Below are 22119 nucleotides of genomic sequence, written 5' to 3'. Positions count from 1 at the left end.
AGCTAAAACAGGGTTAAAATTTTGACCGCAATGAATAAATAAATAATGCCAGTACAGGCCCAGAATAACTCGCTAACCCAGGACAAAAAGTATACATGGATAAGGTTACCTGCCCCTCTGTCTGTCTTTACAAAATATAATTATCTTTATTCCAAATTAACGTGTTTTTTTAGGAATGGCAAGATACAGTTGTTTCAATGAATATCGCTACTTTCGGGAGATATTACGCATGAATAGTTGCTATAAAAATCAAATAAAAAAGCTTACCGCACCCAGTGTTTCCAGGCAGTCTCCCATTCAGGTACTGACCGGGCCTGACCCTGCTTAACTTCCGTGATCAAACGGGATCGTGTACATTCAGAGTAGGGTGGTGGTAGGCATTTTTTGCTTGTACCAGCGGGAATTAAGCTTGCTGATGCCTTCATTCACAGCTTTGTAAACAATGGAAGAGCTAAAACAGGGTTAACATTTTGACAGCAAATGAAATAAAAAAGCCAGTACATGCCCAGAATAACTCGCTGACCCAAGACAAAAAGTATATACGGATAAGGTTACCTGCCTTTCTGACTTTACAAAAGATAATTGTCTTTATTCCAAATTGACGTGTTATTTTTAGGAATAGCAAGATACCGTTGTTTTAATGAATATCACCCCTTTCAGGAGACATTACGCATACATAGTTAATTAAAAAAAAAAAGAGGCTACCGCACCCGGAGTTTCCAGGCGTTCTCCCATCCAGGTATAGTTTCCGGGCCTGACCTTGCTTTACTTCAGAGATCAGATGGGGTCGGGTGCATTCAGAGTAGTGTGGCAGGTAGGCATTTGCTGCTTGTACCCAGCGCAAATTAAGCTTGGTGATGCCTTTATTCACAGCTCTGTAAACAATGGAAGAGCTAAAACGGGGTTAACATTTTGACAGTAAATGTATAAATAAATAATGCCAGTACAGACCCAAAAAAACTTGCTGACCCATGACAAAAAGTATACATGGATAAGGTTACCTGCCTCTCTGTCTGTCTGTCTTTACAAAAGATAATTATCTTTATTCCAAATTGGCATGTGTTTTTTAAGGAATTGCAAGATACAGTTGTTTCAATGAATATCGCCAATTTCAGGAGATATTACGCATGCATAGTTGCTTTAAAAAACAAAGAAAAAAGTCTACTGCACCTGGTGTTCCCAGGCGGTCTCCCATCCAGGTACTGACCGGGCCTGACCCTGCTTAACTTCCGAGATCAGACGGGATCGGGTGCATTCAGAGTAGTAATAAAAATACACTGCCGTATACAAAATAAAATACAAAATGCATAGTTTAAATTTAAAGGTATAAAATATTATCTATAAATTAATATAAAATAAAAACCAAAACGTATAAATGAAGCAGAACTATCATGTTATGCAGTGCTATATTGCACTGGACTGCACACCTTCACATACAGCAATGCAAGAAATTCCCCCTTGGAGAATAATAGCAATTTCAATTGTGATCTTGCAGTGCCGGAGGATAATTTTAGATCAACGAACCTTAAGATCATCATGCCATGAGAAAGAAATACCATACCATATTGTTCATGGTTTTGCACAGTATCTGTTCCACTAGTACCACACACATATCACTTATTGTTTTATCATGTATGCTAGTGTAGCCCACCAATTCAAATTTTTAAGTAAAACCTCATTTAGGTCCTGATTACTACGCACTAACTCCGCTCGAAGTAATAATTTTGCGCACGTTGGGTATTACAAGTTGAAAGTAAACACTTTTTGCATGAGCGCTAACCCGATGCCTGCAAAAATCAGAACTTAGGATATCATGTGCATGATAACGTATTCAAACATATTAGTCAATGGAGCAAAAAAAGTGAAGAAAAATTACACCCTACGCGAGCGCAAACCAGATCGAATATACTTAAGTGAGCTAACCTGATATATAAATAGCAATATTTCACATTCCAATGTTCTTCACCTAACAGAATATGTTCTATGTATTCACAAATACATATTTCTACACAAATGCCACCCTTTATACAAGCTATTTTGTGTCCTTATAGCTATCAGGTGATAACAGCCTTATTTTGTTTTCTATGTGGCAACAAACCACTTACAGGTCTTTGTTTCTTTGATCTAATTTAATAAAACATTGTAGGTATTTATATAAATGGGAAAACTGGGTGAGATAAAAGGACCATCCTGAAAAAAACAGCAGTTAAGACTTAATTCCATACGAAAAATCTAGGTATACAGGGAGTGCAGAATTATTAGGCAAATGAGTATTTTGACCACATCATCCTCTTTATGCATGTTGTCTTACTCCAAGCTGTATAGGCTCGAAAGCCTACTACCAATTAAGCATATTAGGTGATGTGCATCTCTGTAATGAGAAGGGGTGTGGTCTAATGACATCAACACCCTATATCAGGTGTGCATAATTATTAGGCAACTTCCTTTCCTTTGGCAAAATGGGTCAAAAGAAGGACTTGACAGGCTCAGAAAAGTCAAAAATAGTGAGATATCTTGCAGAGGGATTGCAAAGCTTCTGAAGCGTGATCATCGAACAATCAAGCGTTTCATTCAAAATAGTCAACAGGGTCGCAAGAAGCGTGTGGAAAAACCAAGGCGCAAAATAACTGCCCATGAACTGAGAAAAGTCAAGCGTGCAGCTGCCAAGATGCCACTTGCCACCAGTTTGGCCATATTTCAGAGCTGCAACATCACTGGAGTGCCCAAAAGCACAAGGTGTGCAATACTCAGAGACATGGCCAAGGTAAGAAAGGCTGAAAGACGACCACCACTGAACAAGACACACAAGCTGAAACGTCAAGACTGGGCCAAGAAATATCTCAAGACTGATTTTTCTAAGGTTTTATGGACTGATGAACTGAGAGTGAGTCTTGATGGGCCAGATGGATGGGCCCGTGGCTGGATTGGTAAAGGGCAGAGAGCTCCAGTCCGACTCAGACGCCAGCAAGGTGGAGGTGGAGTACTGGTTTGGGCTGGTATCATCAAAGATGAGCTTGTGGGGCCTTTTCGGGTTGAGGATGGAGTCAAGCTCAACTCCCAGTCCTACTGCCAGTTTCTGGAAGACACCTTCTTCAAGCAGTGGTACAGGAAGAAGTCTGCATCCTTCAAGAAAAACATGATTTTCATGCAGGACAATGCTCCATCACACGCGTCCAAGTACTCCACAGCGTGGCTGGCAAGAAAGGGTATAAAAGAAGAAAATCTAATGACATGGCCTCCTTGTTCCCCTGATCTGAACCCCATTGAGAACCAGTGGTCCATCATCAAATGTGAGATTTACAAGGAGGGAAAACAGTACACCTCTCTGAACAGTGTCTGGGAGGCTGTGGTTGCTGCTGCACGCAATGTTGATGGTGAACAGATCAAAACACTGACAGAATCCATGGATGGCAGGCTTTTGAGTGTTCTTGCAAAGAAAGGTGGCTATATTGGTCACTGATTTGTTTTTGTTTTGTTTTTGAATGTCAGAAATGTATATTTGTGAATGTTGAGATGTTATATTGGTTTCACTGGTAAAAATAAATAATTGAAATGGGTATATATTTGTTTTTGTTAAGTTGCCTAATAATTATGCACAGTAATAGTCACCTGCACACATAGATATCCCCCTAAAATAGCTATAACTAAAAACAAACTAAAAACTACTTCCAAAACTATTCAGCTTTGATATTAATGAGTTTTTTGGGTTCATTGAGAACATGGTTGTTGTTCAATAATAAAATTAATCCTCAAAAATACAACTTGCCTAATAATTCTGCACTCCCTGTATATTAATGATACACATTTTATTGAGTTGGTTATGAATGATTTACAAGTAGCTTCTCCTGCAATTTTAAAGGGATATGAAACCCAAAACTTTTATTTTGTGATTAAGACAGATCATACCATTTTAGAAACGTTTCAAATTTACTTCTATTATCAAATTTGCTTTGTTTCCATGATATTCTTTGTTGAAGAGATACCTAGGAATAAGAAGACATCTAGAGTACTACATCTCTCAAAATTTTCCCTTTTTCCCTTTATTTGAAGTTATTCCTGTCTCCTCTTTTCAATGTTTATTTTTATTTTAACCAAGCTTATTTTAAACTGGTAATCACACATTGTGACAGGTAGCACACACAAACTGTGACAGGGAACACACACACACTGTAACATGGAGCACACACTGAGACAGAGAGCATGTATACACAATGTGACAGGGAATACACACACACGCACACACACTGTAACTATTAGCACACACATACACTATAACATGGAGCACACACTGAGACAGAGAGCATGTATACACAATGTGACAGAGAACACACACGCACGCTGTGACATGGAGCACATGCACACACTCACTGTAACAGGTACCACACACACACACCGTGACATGGAGCACATACACGCACAGTGTGACAGGGAACACACACTGTAACTGGTAGCACACACACACACACTGTAACATGGAGCACACACTGAGACAAAGAGCATGTTTACACAATGTGACAGGGAATACACACACACACACTGTAACTATTAGCACACACACACACTATAACATGGAGCACACACTGAGACAGAGAGCATGTATACACAATGTGACAGAGAACACACACACGCACGCTGTGACATGGAGCACATGCACACACTCACTGTAACAGGTACCACACACACACCGTGACATGGAGCACATACACGCACAGTGTGACAGGGAACACACACTGTAACTGGTAGCACACACTCACGTTGTGACATGGAGCACACACACTAACAGGGAGCACACACACGTTGTGACAGGTAGCACACACACACTGTAACAGGGAGCACACACACACCCACACACTGTGGCAGGGAGCACATACACGCACACACTGTGACTGGGAGCACATACACACACTGTGACTGGGAGCACATACACACACACTGTGAAAGGGAGCACATACACACCATGTGACAGGGAGCACATACACACACACACACTGGCTGAGCTATAGATCAAAAGTACTTAAAGACACAGTACCCGTTGGTGTTGAAAAAATATATTAGTCTCCTCTCTCTAGCACTATTATTTAATTAATACTTGTTTCAACATAAGTTACTATTTACCTTATATATTTACACTGGTGGTATGTTTTTAAGTGTGTGTGTGAGCAACAAGCAGCTCTTTAAACTTTTTTTGCTGCTTTTTTAAAAATTAATAATCCAATTAAAAGTTACATTTTAATATACCTTGATGCAAGTATTTACTGATAGTACATATAAGCAAATCTTTTTTGAGCATACCCATTCTTTTGTGGTCTCTACTCATATTTTCTTATACTTCTGTTCTGGCCTGCTACAGCTACATCCGTAGGGCTACTGCTTGTACCCACTGATCCACTCAATCCTACGCTTGCCAGACCAGATCCCGCTCCCATAGGAACCTCCCTTGCTGCCTCCACCCAGAGCCTCCCCAACTTACTAGGTGCGCTCCCAAATGTAAATCTGTCCCTACTCCTAACTCGCCACCTCCTTCTTGGATGGCCACGCTCCTCTCCGCTCAACGCATTGTCTGAGGGGGAGGAGGTGAGGGGGGTGTGAGCCACCACTCCAGCACCATCCAGGCCCATCGACGTCCCCGCTGGGTGTACTACCGTAGCCAGGACAGCCGCCAGAACCGCCGGAGGAAGAACCGGAAGCTGCTTCAGGGCTCCCACCACTTGGATAGACTTCGGTGCAACATTAAACTTAGTGACCCTGGCGGGCAGAGACAGTCCCCTCCTGACAGCCTGCCTAGACACAGTAGAGGCCCTAATCTGAGTGTGGGATGGGGGTTACCACATCATCACAATCTGATCTCTCCGTGTCTCTTGCAGGTCCTCTTCGCCGCAATGACTCCTCTGCCGCCTCCCTATAACATTTTGGAGGTACTGAAGTTCTTCTTGTACGCTCCATGCTCCTCTACTAGGCCTCAAGAGAGAAATCTCAGCAAGAAAAACTCCCTTGAAGTCTGGATGCAGGAAGAGGCCGGATCCACTGCAACAGGACCCTATAAAGGTAAGCAGTACTGTCAGGGTGTCATCCTTCTTCTCTTTATGCTTACAATAAGTCTCTCTTTAGGACCCAGTATTTCAGCATACCTTACCTTTATAAGGTTCACTCCTTATAAAGTATTGTGCTTTTCAACACTACAGCCTCTCTCTGGATCACTTGTGGATCAGGCTCTACCTTATTCACTGTCTTGGATAAACTCGTGTGAACGCTGTTCACATATCCTCCAGCACTAGCTCTGCTCTACGACCTACAGCTCCATCTATCTACAGGAAGAGCTTACCATATTTCAACCTCTTGTTATATTTCTTGCAGCGTTCCTCAAATCGTCCTTCTATGCTGAACATACTGTGCGGTGACGTCACACGCCATCTCCGCTCCACGCACGCTGCCTCCGGATCACACAGCTCCTGCTCTCCCCTCTCTAACGGCCGCATCTAAGTATCTTCTAACTTACCGGTAAGCTTAAAGCTGCAGCATAACTTCTACCTCAGATTGTATGTACCTATCACGCTCCATATAATTGTTGCTCGCTTGTTTCTACCAGTCATATATATACATATCAAGATCTAACTAGTTGCGGTTCTCTGAGATGTGCAAGGAGCTACTAAGTTTGTTTTGCAATTTCCTCCTTAATATCAGGGTTATATTGTATATGCAGGCTGATTTATAATATAACTGATATTGAATTGTCTCACTTTTAAGCTTTATAAAACTGCTGATGCAATTCTCATTTGTATACTCAGGTTGAAATTCTTGTCATATTACTCTCAGTGTATTTTCTACACATGTGTTGACAATAAGAACCTTTAACCTATACTCACAATATATCAAATTCTGCTGTTTGATATTATGGTACAACCAGTTGCCTGGGTTCATGTTGTTGATACCATATATCAGTTCAGCTACATATATACATTTACTTACTTGAATTCCAGCAGTTGTGGCCCATTAACATACTTATGCTCAACTATTCTAATCTCTCTAGATAAGAGCAAAGTTGAGCCTGACAAGTACACCCACACACAAACTGGTGACAATGTAACAGCACACACTTAGAACACTCCAAACTTCAAGTCAGTTATCCCTTAATTTTTCTACAGGCCCACTAGAGGGCCTTCCACTGCCAGTAGGTATTTGGTGCTCGTACCCAGTGCGAATTGAGCTTGCTCAAGAACCTTCATTCACAGCTCTGTAAACAATGGAAGAGCTAAAACAGGGTTAAAATTTTGACCGCAATGAATAAATAAATAATGCCAGTACAGGCCCAGAATAACTCGCTAACCCAGGACAAAAAGTATACATGGATAAGGTTACCTGCCCCTCTGTCTGTCTTTACAAAATATAATTATCTTTATTCCAAATTAACGTGTTTTTTTAGGAATGGCAAGATACAGTTGTTTCAATGAATATCGCTACTTTCGGGAGATATTACGCATGAATAGTTGCTATAAAAATCAAATAAAAAAGCTTACCGCACCCAGTGTTTCCAGGCAGTCTCCCATTCAGGTACTGACCGGGCCTGACCCTGCTTAACTTCCGTGATCAAACGGGATCGTGTACATTCAGAGTAGGGTGGTGGTAGGCATTTTTTGCTTGTACCAGCGGGAATTAAGCTTGCTGATGCCTTCATTCACAGCTTTGTAAACAATGGAAGAGCTAAAACAGGGTTAACATTTTGACAGCAAATGAAATAAAAAAGCCAGTACATGCCCAGAATAACTCGCTGACCCAAGACAAAAAGTATATACGGATAAGGTTACCTGCCTTTCTGACTTTACAAAAGATAATTGTCTTTATTCCAAATTGACGTGTTATTTTTAGGAATAGCAAGATACCGTTGTTTTAATGAATATCACCCCTTTCAGGAGACATTACGCATACATAGTTAATTAAAAAAAAAAAGAGGCTACCGCACCCGGAGTTTCCAGGCGTTCTCCCATCCAGGTATAGTTTCCGGGCCTGACCTTGCTTTACTTCAGAGATCAGATGGGGTCGGGTGCATTCAGAGTAGTGTGGCGGTAGGCATTTGCTGCTTGTACCCAGCGCAAATTAAGCTTGGTGATGCCTTTATTCACAGCTCTGTAAACAATGGAAGAGCTAAAACGGGGTTAACATTTTGACAGTAAATGTATAAATAAATAATGCCAGTACAGACCCAAAAAAACTTGCTGACCCATGACAAAAAGTATACATGGATAAGGTTACCTGCCTCTCTGTCTGTCTGTCTTTACAAAAGATAATTATCTTTATTCCAAATTGGCATGTGTTTTTTAAGGAATTGCAAGATACAGTTGTTTCAATGAATATCGCCAATTTCAGGAGATATTACGCATGCATAGTTGCTTTAAAAAACAAAGAAAAAAGTCTACTGCACCTGGTGTTCCCAGGCGGTCTCCCATCCAGGTACTGACCGGGCCTGACCCTGCTTAACTTCCGAGATCAGACGGGATCGGGTGCATTCAGAGTAGTAATAAAAATACACTGCCGTATACAAAATAAAATACAAAATGCATAGTTTAAATTTAAAGGTATAAAATATTATCTATAAATTAATATAAAATAAAAACCAAAACGTATAAATGAAGCAGAACTATCATGTTATGCAGTGCTATATTGCACTGGACTGCACACCTTCACATACAGCAATGCAAGAAATTCCCCCTTGGAGAATAATAGCAATTTCAATTGTGATCTTGCAGTGCCGGAGGATAATTTTAGATCAACGAACCTTAAGATCATCATGCCATGAGAAAGAAATACCATACCATATTGTTCATGGTTTTGCACAGTATCTGTTCCACTAGTACCACACACATATCACTTATTGTTTTATCATGTATGCTAGTGTAGCCCACCAATTCAAATTTTTAAGTAAAACCTCATTTAGGTCCTGATTACTACGCACTAACTCCGCTCGAAGTAATAATTTTGCGCACGTTGGGTATTACAAGTTGAAAGTAAACACTTTTTGCATGAGCGCTAACCCGATGCCTGCAAAAATCAGAACTTAGGATATCATGTGCATGATAACGTATTCAAACATATTAGTCAATGGAGCAAAAAAAGTGAAGAAAAATTACACCCTACGCGAGCGCAAACCAGATCGAATATACTTAAGTGAGCTAACCTGATATATAAATAGCAATATTTCACATTCCAATGTTCTTCACCTAACAGAATATGTTCTATGTATTCACAAATACATATTTCTACACATATCTGATGGCACAGCATACAGCTGTGGAGTCTGTCTGTGTGTTGTGTCGGTTATGCTTTTAATGCAAGTGATGAATAAAAAGAACTTTTAACCAAAGGAATCTCTCCCTGCCTTTATTTCACTGGGACCGTGAAATTTGTTTGCATGCTTATATTTTAAAGAGGGTTTAGGAGAGCCCTAACTGTTCCAGTGTCGAAGAAGCCCTCACTAGTGCTATTAAACCTTGTGTGTAAGAGAGGCTGAACGCTGCAAGTGGACTAGGTGATACACACCAGTGCATTAAGGGTAAGCGCTTACTGTGGCAACACAGAATATATAACTCTGAGGTAGACTTCTACTACTCTTGAACAACACCAATGAAGTAAAGCCTCTTGTCATATATACGTTCTTAGATATAAATTTTGGCTGAATTGTATTACACTCTGTGATATCCGCACTAGTGGGACCCTTGCTAAGGGTTGTTTTCACAAGGGAGCGATATGAATGACATTTACTCTGTATAAGTCTAAAAAGTTTCGGATTTAACAATATATATTTATACCTATATATATTTAAGTATAGATTTATACAGATCTATATAGGAATATCTATATATAATTAAATAGAATATATTCTGCTATGTACAGCAGATTGGGATGTGAAATAGTTACAGTAAATACACAGTATAACATTGTTAAATATGAATATTGCATAAATATGCTTTTTCATGTTTTGATCTACTTAACTTCAAAGGTCTTCAATGCACTTATATATACGTCTATATGTGTATATGTGTGTAAATACATATATAAATACATAAATACACATGTACACACATATAAACATGTATACATACATACATATACATATTTAGACATGTATATATCTCCGTGTTAAAGCCCTTTCAAGTAATTTTTTTTCCAAAATCTGAGACCTCATATCTTTGGGCCCTTATAAAAAAAAAAATATAAAAAAAAATGCATTCAAAAGTTATAAGACATTGTTATTATGAGTGTAACTATACTGTTAAATGTATTGTTGATGTGTTCTGTGCAAGTTTTTACAAGTGTGCCATGAGTAACTAGTATTTTCAAAGATTGCTACTCTATTTCAGTGTTTGTCCATGTTGAACCAATAAGAAGCAGTGGTCGCACATGCCCACCAATCAAATGGCTTCCGCCTCATTGCCTGCAGTGCTTTTAGAAACTAAGGTCTTTTTTGAGAGTTATACAGTTAGATTCACCTTTTTTTTTTTTTTTAAAGCAGTTTAATGTCCCTCAAGTATTAATCAAACAGGCCGATTATAGCACTAAAACAAGCAGTCTCCTTGTGTCCTAATTTTTCCAGTTAGCAATATATATGTATTTTCATTACATTAAAGAGCCTGTAAAATTGAATTTACTATGTATATAGGTTACCCTGTATTCAGAAGACAGAGATTTACATTATTACTTGTAAAACAGTAATAAGGATACATTATAAGTTCATCTATTATATATTTATAGCAGCAATCATCATGAATACAGTTGATGAGCTACTTGTGAACCCCTTCAGAAGTCTAACAATGGAAGAGAAGTTGGAAGTAAAAAGGTTGGGTCCTCACCAACCTAAAATTTCCATAACCCAGACTGCAAGGGATAGAGGAAAACAATATAACCGGAACTTTAATCCAGAGTGGTATATAAAAAAGAAATGGCTTTGTGCAAGTGTTGATAAATCAGCATTATTTTGTTTCCCTTGCTTGTTGTTTGGAGGTGATGGTCCTTGGACCAAACACGGAGTAAAAGACATAAAGCATTTAGCTGAAAAAACAAAGAAGCATCAACGTTGCACAAAACATGTGGAAAACTGTCTGAAGCTTGGGGTGCTTGGAAAAGTTGACATCGGAACACAATTGGATCGTAGTTATCGAATACATATTAGGAAACACAATGAAGACGTGGACAAGAACAGGCATATTCTTTCAAAGCTAATAGATTGCATACGTTTCTGTGGTGCTTTTGAGTTGGCATTACGTGGCCATGATGAATCAGAATCCTCTTTGAATCGTGGTGTGTTTCTTGGATTGGTTTATTTTGTTGCAAGCATAGATGGTGCAATGGAACAACATTTGAAAACTGCAACTGTCTTTAAAGGCACCTCTAAAACTATCCAAAATGAGTTGCTGGATTGCATGCTTGAGGTCATCAGGGAGATCATCCTACAACAACTTAAAAATGCAGATTTTGTAGCAGTACAGGTTGATGAGACAAAAGATGTGGCAACAATGACACAGTCTGTTTTAGTGTATCGATACATTCATGAAAACAGAGTTGTTGAAAGATTTTTTGGTTTCACATCTTTGGAAGCATCTGATGCAGAAACAATATCTTCATATGTTTTGGAAAGATTAAACAACCTTTTCCCAGAGGACAACGACAAAAAAAGACTAATTGCTCAAAGTTATGATGGAGCTAGCGTGATGCGTGGAGAATCGGGAGGAGTCCAAAAATAAATTAGGATATCTACCAAAATGCTCACTATGTACACTGTTATGCCCACCCGCTCAATCTGATTATGCAGCAAGCAACATCCAAAATCTCAGCAGTACGAGTTTTTTTCTGCACCATAACATCTATTGCAGCATTTTTTACAAGATCACCGAAGAGGACAGGTGTTCTTACTGAAGTTGTGGGTAAAAGGCTTCCAAGAGGTGCACCAACACGTTAGAGTTTTAATATAAGAACAGTGAATGTAATCTTTGAGCAGAGAGAAAATCTCATAGAATGCTTCCAAACAATTGTGACTCACGCATCAAAGTTCGATACAATAAGTGTTACTGAGGCAAAATCATATGCAGGATTACGTGAAGAAAGGGAGTTTTTATATTTCATACACTTGTTCCATGAGATCATGCCACACGTTGATATACTCTACAGTCAACTTCAGAAAAGGGACACAGATGCTTTGTTTATTCGAAAAGCGACCGCTGATTTTACCAGCAGCATTCAAAGGATTAGGGAAGAATCTGTCGAATGCATCGAAGGAAAATTAGCACAAATGCAAGTAGAACATAAACACAATGAAAAAGATATCTCTACCATAAATCAAATTGGAAAGTAGGTGTGTGACATAGTAATTGTTCATGCAAAGGAACGCTTTTCTTTTTCAAAGCATCTTGTAAGTGCCAGCCTCTTTGCTACAGAATTGTTTGACAAATATGTCAATACTTTTCCTTGCAGTGCACTGGATGACACTGCGAATGCATATCCTATGATAGGCAAAGAAGCATTACGCACTGAGCTCAGTGTTATATATATAAAAATAGAGAATTTCGTTCCTGCAGTGGAGCAGTTGATCTTTTTTCATTTTTAGTGCGGTATAACATCTGCTGTGATTTTAATGAGACCGTCACATTGCTAAAAATTTTAATCACAACTCCGATGACAACTGCTGAAGCAGAAAGATGCTTTTCAACTTTAAAGAAAATAAAAACCTTTTTGAGAAGCACTATGACTGAAGATCGCTTGAATGCTTTAGCAACACTATCTATTGAAAAGCAGCTAGTCAATGACATACCTGATTTGAATAAAAAAGTTATTGAAAAGTTTGCTTCTCTAAAGAACCGAAGGGCAAGCTTCCTTTATAAGTCTTAAGAATCTAAGCTTACATTAAGTAAAAGACCAACAGGCAATATTATCATTCATGGATACATTTTAATAATGCTCAGGTAAACCCAAAACATCTGGCTCTTTTCTTGAAAATAGCCCTTCCTTCATATGTCATGTATTTTACATAAAAAAAAATTGTATTGGTCATGATGATGATGAGCTAAAGTGTTACAGTTGTGGACTTTTTCTACAAGTTTTTATAAAGCTGTATCTTCAAAATTGTTGTGCAGCTTTATACTCTAATTGTAGCCTTGTCTACTCCAGGTTGGGCCGTTTACATTTTTGCACTTTGTTTCTACAAGTTTTGCACTTTTTCTACAAGTTTTTATAAAGCTGTATCTTCAAAATAGTTGTGCATATTTATCCTCTAATTGTTTTGTAGCCTTGTCTTAAACAAATTGTACTGCTGCCTTGTCCACCCCAAGTTGGGTAGTTTTCTAAATGTTTTATGCCACCTTTCCACTAACCAAATAGTCAAATGTAGTAATGTTTGTCAAATGTAATGTGTACATGTTTTGTGCCGCCTTTCCCCTTACAAATTTGTCAAATGTAATGTGTTCCCGGTTTGTTTCTTTGAAGAAATAAAAAAAAAATGTTTTCCTTTTTAAAGCATGTTTCTTTTTGGTTTATTTTTACAATAATGTAAGTAATCCACCCCCCCTAAAAAAGTGATATAGCATGTACATAAAACACAGGACTACACTGGTTTAAATGGGTGGGGTGGAGCTTAAATAAAGTGGGGTAGTCTGAGTATCTAGTACCTTTTGCTAAAAAAAAAAAAAATACTCTGGTCTAAAAGGGCGGATCCTTGTGAGGGGCGGAGCTGTGAGGTGGGGCTTAAATAAGGGGATGTGGTCTAGCGCCCTACCATATTCAAAAGTCACCAGCCGCCAATGACATACACACACACACACTAGCTGAGTTATAGATCAAAAGTACTTAAAGACACAGTACCTGTTGGTGTTGAAGAAATATATCAGTCTCCTCTCTCTAGCACTATTATTTAATTAATACTTGTTTCAACATAAGTTACTATTTACCTTATATATTTACACTGGTGGTATGTTTTTAAGTGTGTGTGTGTGTGTGTGTGTGAGCAACAAGTAGCTCTTAAAACTTTTTTTGCTGCTTTTTAAAAAATTAATAATCCAATTAAAAGTTACATTTTAATATACCTTGATCCAAGTATTTACTGATTGTACCCACTGATCCACTCAATTCTACGCTTGCCAGACCAGATCCCGCTCCCATGGGAACCAGAACCCAGAGCCTCCCCAACATACTAGGTGCGCTCCCAAATGTAAATCTGTCCCTACTCCTAACTCGCCACCTCCTTCTTGCATGGCCACGCTCCTCTCCATTCAACGCATTGTCTGAGGTGGAGGAGGTGAGGGGGTGTGAGCCACCACTCCAGCACCATCTAGGCCCATCGACGTCCCCACTGGGTATACTACCGCAGCCAGGGACTGAGCCAGAACAGCCGGAGGAAGAACCGGAAGCTGCTTCAGGGCTCCCACCACTTGGATAGACTGCGGTGCAACATTAAACTTAGTGACCCAGGCGGGCAGAGACAGTCCTCTCCTGACAGCCTGCCTAGACACAGTAGAGGCCCTAATCTGAGTGTGGGATGGGGGTACCACATCATCACAATCTGATCTCTCCGTCTCTCTTGCAGGTCCTCTTCGCCGCAATGACTCCTCTGCCGCCTCCCTATAACATTTTGGAGGTACTGAAGTTCTTCTTGCACGCTCCATGCTCCTCTACTAGGCCTCAAGAGAGAAATCTCAGCAAGAAAAACTCCCTTGAAGTCTGGATGCAGGAAGAGGCCGGATCCACTGCAACAGGACCCTATAAAGGTAAGAAGTACACCCACACACAAACTGGTGACAATGTAACAGCACACACTTAGAACACTCCAAACTTCAAGTCAGTTATCCCTTAATTTTTCTACAGGCCCACTAGAGGGCCTTCCACTGCCAGTAGGTATTTGGTGCTCGTACCCAGTGCGAATTGAGCTTGCTCAAGAGCCTTCATTCACAGCTCTGTAAACAATGGAAAACAGGGTTAAAATTTTGACCGCAATAAATAAATAAATAATGCCAGTATAGGCCCAGATTAACTCGCTGACCCAGGACAAAAAGTATGGATAAGGTTACCTGCCCCTCTGTCTGTCTTTACAAAATATAATTATCTTTAATCCAAATTAACGTGTTTTTTTAGGAATGGCAAGATACAGTTGTTTCAATGAATATCGCTACTTTCGGGAGATATTACGCATGAATAGTTGCTTTAAAAATCAAATAAAAAAGCCTACCGCAACCAGTGTTTCCAGGCAGTCTCCCATTAAGATACTGACCGGGCCTGACCCTGCTTAACTTCCGAGATCAAACGGGATTGTGTACATTCAGAGTAGGGTGGCGATAGGCATTTTCTGCTTGTACCCAGCACGAATTAAGCTTGCTGATGCCTTCATTCACAGCTCTGTAAACAATGGAAGAGCTAAAACAGGGTTAACATTTTGACAGCAAATTAAATAAAAAAAAGCCAGTACATGCCCAGAATAACTCGCTGACCCAAGACAAAAAGTATATACGGATAAGGTTACCAGCCTTTCTGTCTGTCTTTACAAAAGATAATTAATTATCTTTATTCCAAATTGACGTGTTATTTTTAGGAATAGCAAGATACCGTTGTTTTAATGAATATCACCCCTTTCAGGAGACATTACGCATACATAGTTAATTTTTTTTTTAAAAAGGCTACCGCACCCGGAGTTTCCAGGCGGTCTCCCATCCAGGTAGTGTCCGGGCCTGACCCTGCTTTACTTCAGAGATCAGATGGGATCTGGTGCATTCAGATTAGTGTGGCGGTAGGCATTTGCTGCTTGTACCCAGCGCAAATTAAGCTTGGTGATGCATTTATTCACAGCTCTGTAAACAATGGAAGAGCTAAAACGGAGTTAACATTTTGACAGTAAATGTATAAATAAATAATGCCAGTACATACCCAAAAAAACTTGCTGACCTATGACAAAAAGTATACACGGATAAGGTTACCTGCCTCTCTGTCTGTCTTTACAAAAAATAATTATCTTTATTCCTGCGATGTCTGGTGGGTTTGGAGTCCAATGCCCCTTCCGGTGACACACTTCCGCTGCGTTATTGGGAGGCGGCGATTGCACAGAGAGGCTGTGGTAAGGATAGAGGAAGGCGACAGGGTAGAAGAAGCCTCTTACAATAGTTGCAACCTTTATTAAGCAATTAGGAGTGTTTTGGGTGGTCAGGCAGCTATGACTGGGGGTATGCATGGTACTGGGAGGCTGAATACAAGTGGGGCAGCGCCCAGAGACCCTGGTACTCCCGACCTCTCTGTCATTTTACAGAGTTTAAGTGTGGCTGGTGGGCAAGTGGAGGATACCAGGGCGGCGAGGTTGCTTTCTTTGAATCAGTCATTTACGGAGATAGCTGAGATGGCTGAGGAAGTACCCTCTACATCGACTATGGGGTTAGCTCCTTTGGATGGAGCTGTCGGGACATCTGGAACAGGTGACTTAACTGCACTTACACCTAGGGGCAAAGTTTCAGACTCATCATCAGATTCAGGGTCAGATAGCGATCAGTCCTTTGGTCTAGAGGGTAAGGATAAGGGCAGGATGTTCAGATTGCTGAATAAGATAGTGGCAGGTCAGGGCGCACAGGCATCAGGGCAGAAAGTAGGTTCAAGACAGGTAAACAACACCAGCGTGATGGCAATCACGGCAGCACCTAGCCTGGAAGGGAGACACCTATTCGTGCCAGGTTCACTGCCTCTATGCCCACTTAAAAACCAAAGTGATACATAAGATCCAGGAAGGCAAAGTGATACATAAGATCCAGGAAGGCAAATACGGTAACATATTAGAGCTATCCATGGAAGCATACAGGCAAAAGGAAAGAGTAAGGATGGGACAGGCTCAAAAAAGTTCAAGTGCACAGACACCTATCTGGAGTGGCATCGCTGCTTCAGGGTGTTGGCGGCTTGCTATTTGGAGAAACATCCAGATCAGGTACAAGCAGTCATTGAGTACATGGACACTATTGACTGGATCTGTCGGAGATACAAAGAAGAGGTATGGCGTGATTATGACACCGACAACCTCTGGAAGATGGTACGGAACTCCCTGTTAAATTTTGGCACAACTGACATGCGGTAACCTTCACCCCGGGGTCTCCCCCAGGTCAGCAGAAGTCCTTTTCTAGGGTTAGGCGCAGGGGTCGTGAATGCTAGAAGTTCCAAGATCGCCAGTGCAAACGGCATGCTCCTTTCGGCACATCTGCAAGTTCTGCAGGGGAGCACATCCAGGTTGTGAATGCAAACGTAAAGATCTCTGGGACGAGAGAGGGCAGTCTAAGGGAGCAGCTGGTGCTAAGGGCGCCCACCCCGCTGAGGGTGGATGTTCTTGAGCTATGGCTTCACTTATACCCTAATCGCCAAGCAGCAGGTTTGCTGTTGGTTGGGGGTCCGCAACCCACCACAACCTTAAGTCAGTCAAACAGTTCCCAGAGGTAGTGAAGGAGAAGTTGATGAAAGAGGTGCCTCATGTTGGTCCCCTTTGCAGGGATACTGATCATGGACTTGGTTGTGCCCCCTCTAGGGGTGGTACCCAAGAAAGAGCTGGGAAATTTTGCCTGATTCAGCATCTGTCCTATCCCGCCGACAATTCGGTCAATGATGTGATTGACCCGGAGTTGTCCTCAGTGCATTACCAGTCTTTCGATGAAGCACTGATGGTGGTTTGGTAGGCTGGTATTGGGGCTGAGCTGGGGAAGTTAGACATAGAGTCAGCTTTTTGTTTGTTGCCCCCCAATTCCCCATCCTTATATGAGGTGGCCGAGTCGAGTATGGGGGATTTTTAGGAGGGAGAGGTAGTTGATGAGCCTCTTGACATGAGGCTATATGAATCACAGGCCCTTGGGTCTAGCGGCCGGTGCGCATCCGGTGCTGGGGCCCCCATGGCAGGCGATATGCTCGCATTTCGAATACCGGCACTGCCTAGAGACACTTCAGCAGCCGTGGCTTTGGCGGCGTTACCTGGGAGCGGGCCTTCAGGTTTTGGGCCTAGCATGGGGCCTAGTTTCCAGCCTGGTATTGGGCCTCACATGGGTCCGGCCGGGGGGCCTGTGGTGGCTGCCCTTCGGGCCTAGCTGCTGGGCCCCTTCCTGTCGGGCCTGTGACTAGCAGCATCCCTTACGAGGTAGCGAGGTGAGCAGGCCTTCCGGCAATGTCTGGTGGGTTTGGGGTCCAATGCCCCTTCCTGTGACACACTTCCGCTGTGCTATTGGGAGGCGGCGGTTGCACAGAGAGGCTGCGGTAAGGAGAGAGGAAGGCAACAGGGTAGAAGTGGCGCTCGTTGGAGCGGGTCCTCTCACAGGTGAGCTGGGAGTGCCGAGGTCGAGGGCCTGCTCTGCGGGCGGTGGTTTACAAATAAACTAAGTACCCCTAACAGAAAAACCTGCTACCCACCAAACCCCCCAAAATAAAAACAACCTAACACTAAAAAAACCTAAACTACCCATTACCCCTAAAGGGGCATTTGTATGGGCATTTCCCTTAAAAGGGCATTCAACTTTTTTACTACCCTTAAAAGGGCATTCAGCTCTTTCCCAGCGCCCAAATCCCTAATCTTAAAAATAAAAAAACCCTAACACTAAGCCCCAAATAGGTACTCACAGTTCCTGAAGTTCGGCGGAGAAGATCTTCTTCCAGGCGGGTCCATCATCTCCTATCTTCATCCACAGAGGTGACGCGGATCGGTGTTCCCAGATGTGGCGATCCTTAGCAGCGGCGCTCCCCGGCGGCGTGGAAGCTCCTCTTCATGCAATCGTCCTCCGCACACTGAAGATTATATGCAAGGAACCCCATATTTATTGGGGTATCTTGCATTCCTATTAAATTGGATTTAGTAGCTATAACAGAGACATGGTACAATGACTCTCACAACTGGGAAACAGTCATACCTTGATACATCTTGTTTAAAAAAATAGAGTAGGAAAAAAAGGGGGAGTTGCTCTGTATGTGAAAGAAAATATTAAAGTAACTGAAATTGTAGAAAAAAATGACAAACAGGTGTTTAGAATAGGAGTAGTATATTGACCACCATTACAAGATGAAACATCAGACAATTAATTGATGAAGTAGCCAAAATTACAATGAAGGGCAATGTTATAGTAGTGGGGGACTGGGATTTTAATATGCCTGATGTAGACTGGGAAGTACCTGTTGCCAAATCAACTAGAAGTAAATATATTCTGGAATCTTTACAATGGGAATCTCTTGAGCAACTAGTAAAAGAACCAACACATATAGTATCTGAGGTGTCTGTGGGTGAGAACTTAGGCTCTAGTGATCATCAGTCTGTATGGTTTAATATTTAGGCAAAGGTACTGTGCAACCATAGTAAAACAAAAGTCTTAGGGGCCGAATTATCATTGTGCGGATGGACATGATACGAAGTAGCGTATTATGTCCGCCGCACATCGATAAATGCCGACAGCATACGCAACCCCTGCAGATTTGCGGCCGTATTCGATCTGGTTGATTTCTGTCTGCCGCCTCAGAGCAGGCGGACAAGTATTGGAGCAGCGGTCTTTAGAAAAAAGGGGCATCAAGCTCCAAAAGGAGCTTGATAATTTGGCCCCTTAGACTTGGAGTACAAGAACAATGGGAATATTTTAAAAACGCTATTCTAGATGCAACTAAACACTGTATTAGGCTTGTTTGTATAAGAAAAAGAAAACCAATATGGTTTTCAAGAGAAGTAGCACATGCAGTTAAGACAAAAAAGACAGTCTATAAAAAATTCAAACTCACTGGTTCAGAAGAGGATAAGAAAAAAACGAAGAACCCATCAAAAGATGACAAAGCAGTTAATTAGAAACGCTAAAGCTGATGCAGAAGAGAAAATAGCGCAATCTGCAAAAAACTGTGTCAAAACCTTCTTTAGACAATATATATATATATATATATATATATATCAGTGAAAAGAGAAAAATTAACAGAGGGATAGTTAGACTCAAGAATGATGATAAAGTAGTGGAAGAAAATAGATAAAGATAGTGATATTCTATTAAAGGAATGTTACTTTAATTAATAATGTGAGGAGTAGGTTTCAAGGGCTTTATCCAACATAAAAGTAGATAAGTCTGTGGTCCAGATACTATTCATCCAAGGGTTCTAAGAGAACTTTGATCCGTAATAGCTACTCCATTAGCTGATTTATTTAACCAGTCACTTCTAACAGGAGTTGTTCCAAAAGACTGGAAAATTGCCAATGTAGTCCCTTTTCATAAAAAGGGCAGTAGGGAAGATTCTGCTAACTATAGGCCAGTCAGTTTCACCTCAATTGCAGGGAAATTAATGGAAACTCTTTTAAAGGAAAGACTTGTATCTTTCCTTCAGACAAACAATTAAGAAGACAAAGGACAGCATGGTTTCACTGCTGGAAGATCATTTCAGACTAATCTAATTGATTTATTTGACCATGTAACTAAAATAATAGACCAGGGAGGAGCCGTAGATGTTTCATTTCTAGACTTTAGCAAAGCATTTGACACTGTCCCACACAACAAACTTATTCACAAAATGTATTGCCTTGGAATAGATGCTAAGATTGTTAAGTGGGTAGAATGCTAGCTTAAAGATAGACGACAGAGGGTTTTAATTAATGGAGTAAATTCAAATGAGGCGTCAGTTACTCGTGGTGTTCCCCAAGGGTCAGTTCTTGGGCCTGTTTTGTTTAACATGTTCATACGTGATATTGAAAGTGGACGTAAGGAGAAGGTTTGCTTGTTTGCTGATGATACAAAAATTTGTAACAGGGTAGATGTTCCAGGAGGGGTTGATCAACTGAATAGTGATATTAAAAAACTAGAGGACTGGTCAAATAAATGGGATCTGAAATGTAATATTACCAAGAGCAAAATTATGCATATAGGATCCTAAAACCCAAAGGCCAATTATAGTCTCAATGGTACATTACTGACTGTAACTAAAGAAGAAAGGGACTTGGGAATTATTATTTCAGATGATTTAAAATTTGGTACACAATGCAGCAGTGCAGCCAGTAAGGCCAGTCGAATACTTGGTTGCATTGGAAGAGGTATTAGTAGCAGAAATAGCAAGGTTCTTATGCAACTTTACAGATCATCTGGAATACTGTGTACAGTTCTGGAGACTATATCTTAAGAAAGATATAAATAAACTAGAAGCTGTCCAAAGGAGGGCTACTAAAATGGTACATGGTCTAAAATATGAAACGTACAAAGAAAGACTATGATCTAAATATGTATAGTTTAGAGGATAGAAGGGAAAGAGGTGACATGATAGAAACCTTCAAATATATGAAGGGACTTAATAAAATAGACGTTGAAAACATTTTTCACAAAAAAAATAAATGCCAAAACAAGGGGTCACAATCTAAAGTTAGAGGGTAGCAGATTCAGGAGAAATTTGAGAAAGCATTTTTTTTTTACTGAAAGGGTGGTGGATTCATGGAATAAACTTTCATTTGAGGTGGTAAACACAAAGACTGTAAAGAAATAAAAAAAATGCCTGGGACATGCATAAGGCTATCCTTATGGGACAAAGTAACATGTAATATGGATAGACATGATGGGCCTTTTTGGTTCTTATCTACTGTCAAATTCTATGTTTCTATTGGCTGACATTTCACATCAGCCAATAGGATGAGAGCAAATTCAGTAGCTCTCATCCTATTGGCTGTTTTGAACAGCCAATAGGATTTCAGAAGCTCGCATCCTATTGGCTGATTTGAATTTGAAGAATCAAATTAGCCAATTGGAATGCAAGGGACACCATTTTGAATCGTGTGCCTTGAATTAAAGATTCAGTTTACGGCGGTGACCGTATGAAGAGGACGATCTGCGCCGGATGTCTTCCAGGATGGCTCAGCGCCGCCGGGATAAAGATAGAAGACGCCGCCTGGATGAAGACTTCTCTCCGCCTGGATGAGGATGGATATCTTCGGGGGTTAGTGTTAAGTTTTATTTAAATTTTTTGGGGTATTTTTTTTTTAGATTAGGGTTTGGGCTTTGAAGAAGAGCTGAATGCCCTCTTAAGGGCAATGCAAAAGAGCAAAATGCCCTTTTAAGGGCAATGCCCATACAAATGCCCCTTTAGGGGCAATGGGTAGCTTTAGTTTTTTTTTTTAGAGTTAGGTTTATTATTTTGGGG

General features: G+C 40.7%; 6 pseudogenes; all 6 read right to left on the bottom strand.

The window, feature by feature from the left end:
* Positions 1-260: 260 nt before the first annotated feature.
* Positions 261-379, bottom strand: LOC128651120 (uncharacterized; annotated as a pseudogene).
* A 779-nt stretch (positions 380-1158) lies between these two features.
* LOC128650850 (uncharacterized) lies at positions 1159-1278 on the bottom strand (annotated as a pseudogene).
* Positions 1279-7507: 6229 nt separating this feature from the next.
* LOC128651119 (uncharacterized) lies at positions 7508-7626 on the bottom strand (annotated as a pseudogene).
* A 778-nt stretch (positions 7627-8404) lies between these two features.
* On the bottom strand, positions 8405-8524 carry LOC128650849 (uncharacterized; annotated as a pseudogene).
* A 6671-nt stretch (positions 8525-15195) lies between these two features.
* On the bottom strand, positions 15196-15314 carry LOC128651038 (uncharacterized; annotated as a pseudogene).
* A 330-nt stretch (positions 15315-15644) lies between these two features.
* LOC128650910 (uncharacterized) lies at positions 15645-15763 on the bottom strand (annotated as a pseudogene).
* Between the last annotated feature and the right edge of the window lie 6356 nt (positions 15764-22119).

The sequence above is a fragment of the Bombina bombina genome, chromosome 2, assembly GCF_027579735.1.
Source record: "Bombina bombina isolate aBomBom1 chromosome 2, aBomBom1.pri, whole genome shotgun sequence".
Taxonomy (NCBI): Eukaryota; Metazoa; Chordata; class Amphibia; order Anura; family Bombinatoridae; genus Bombina; species Bombina bombina.
This window is presented reverse-complemented; position numbering and strand designations above follow the sequence as displayed.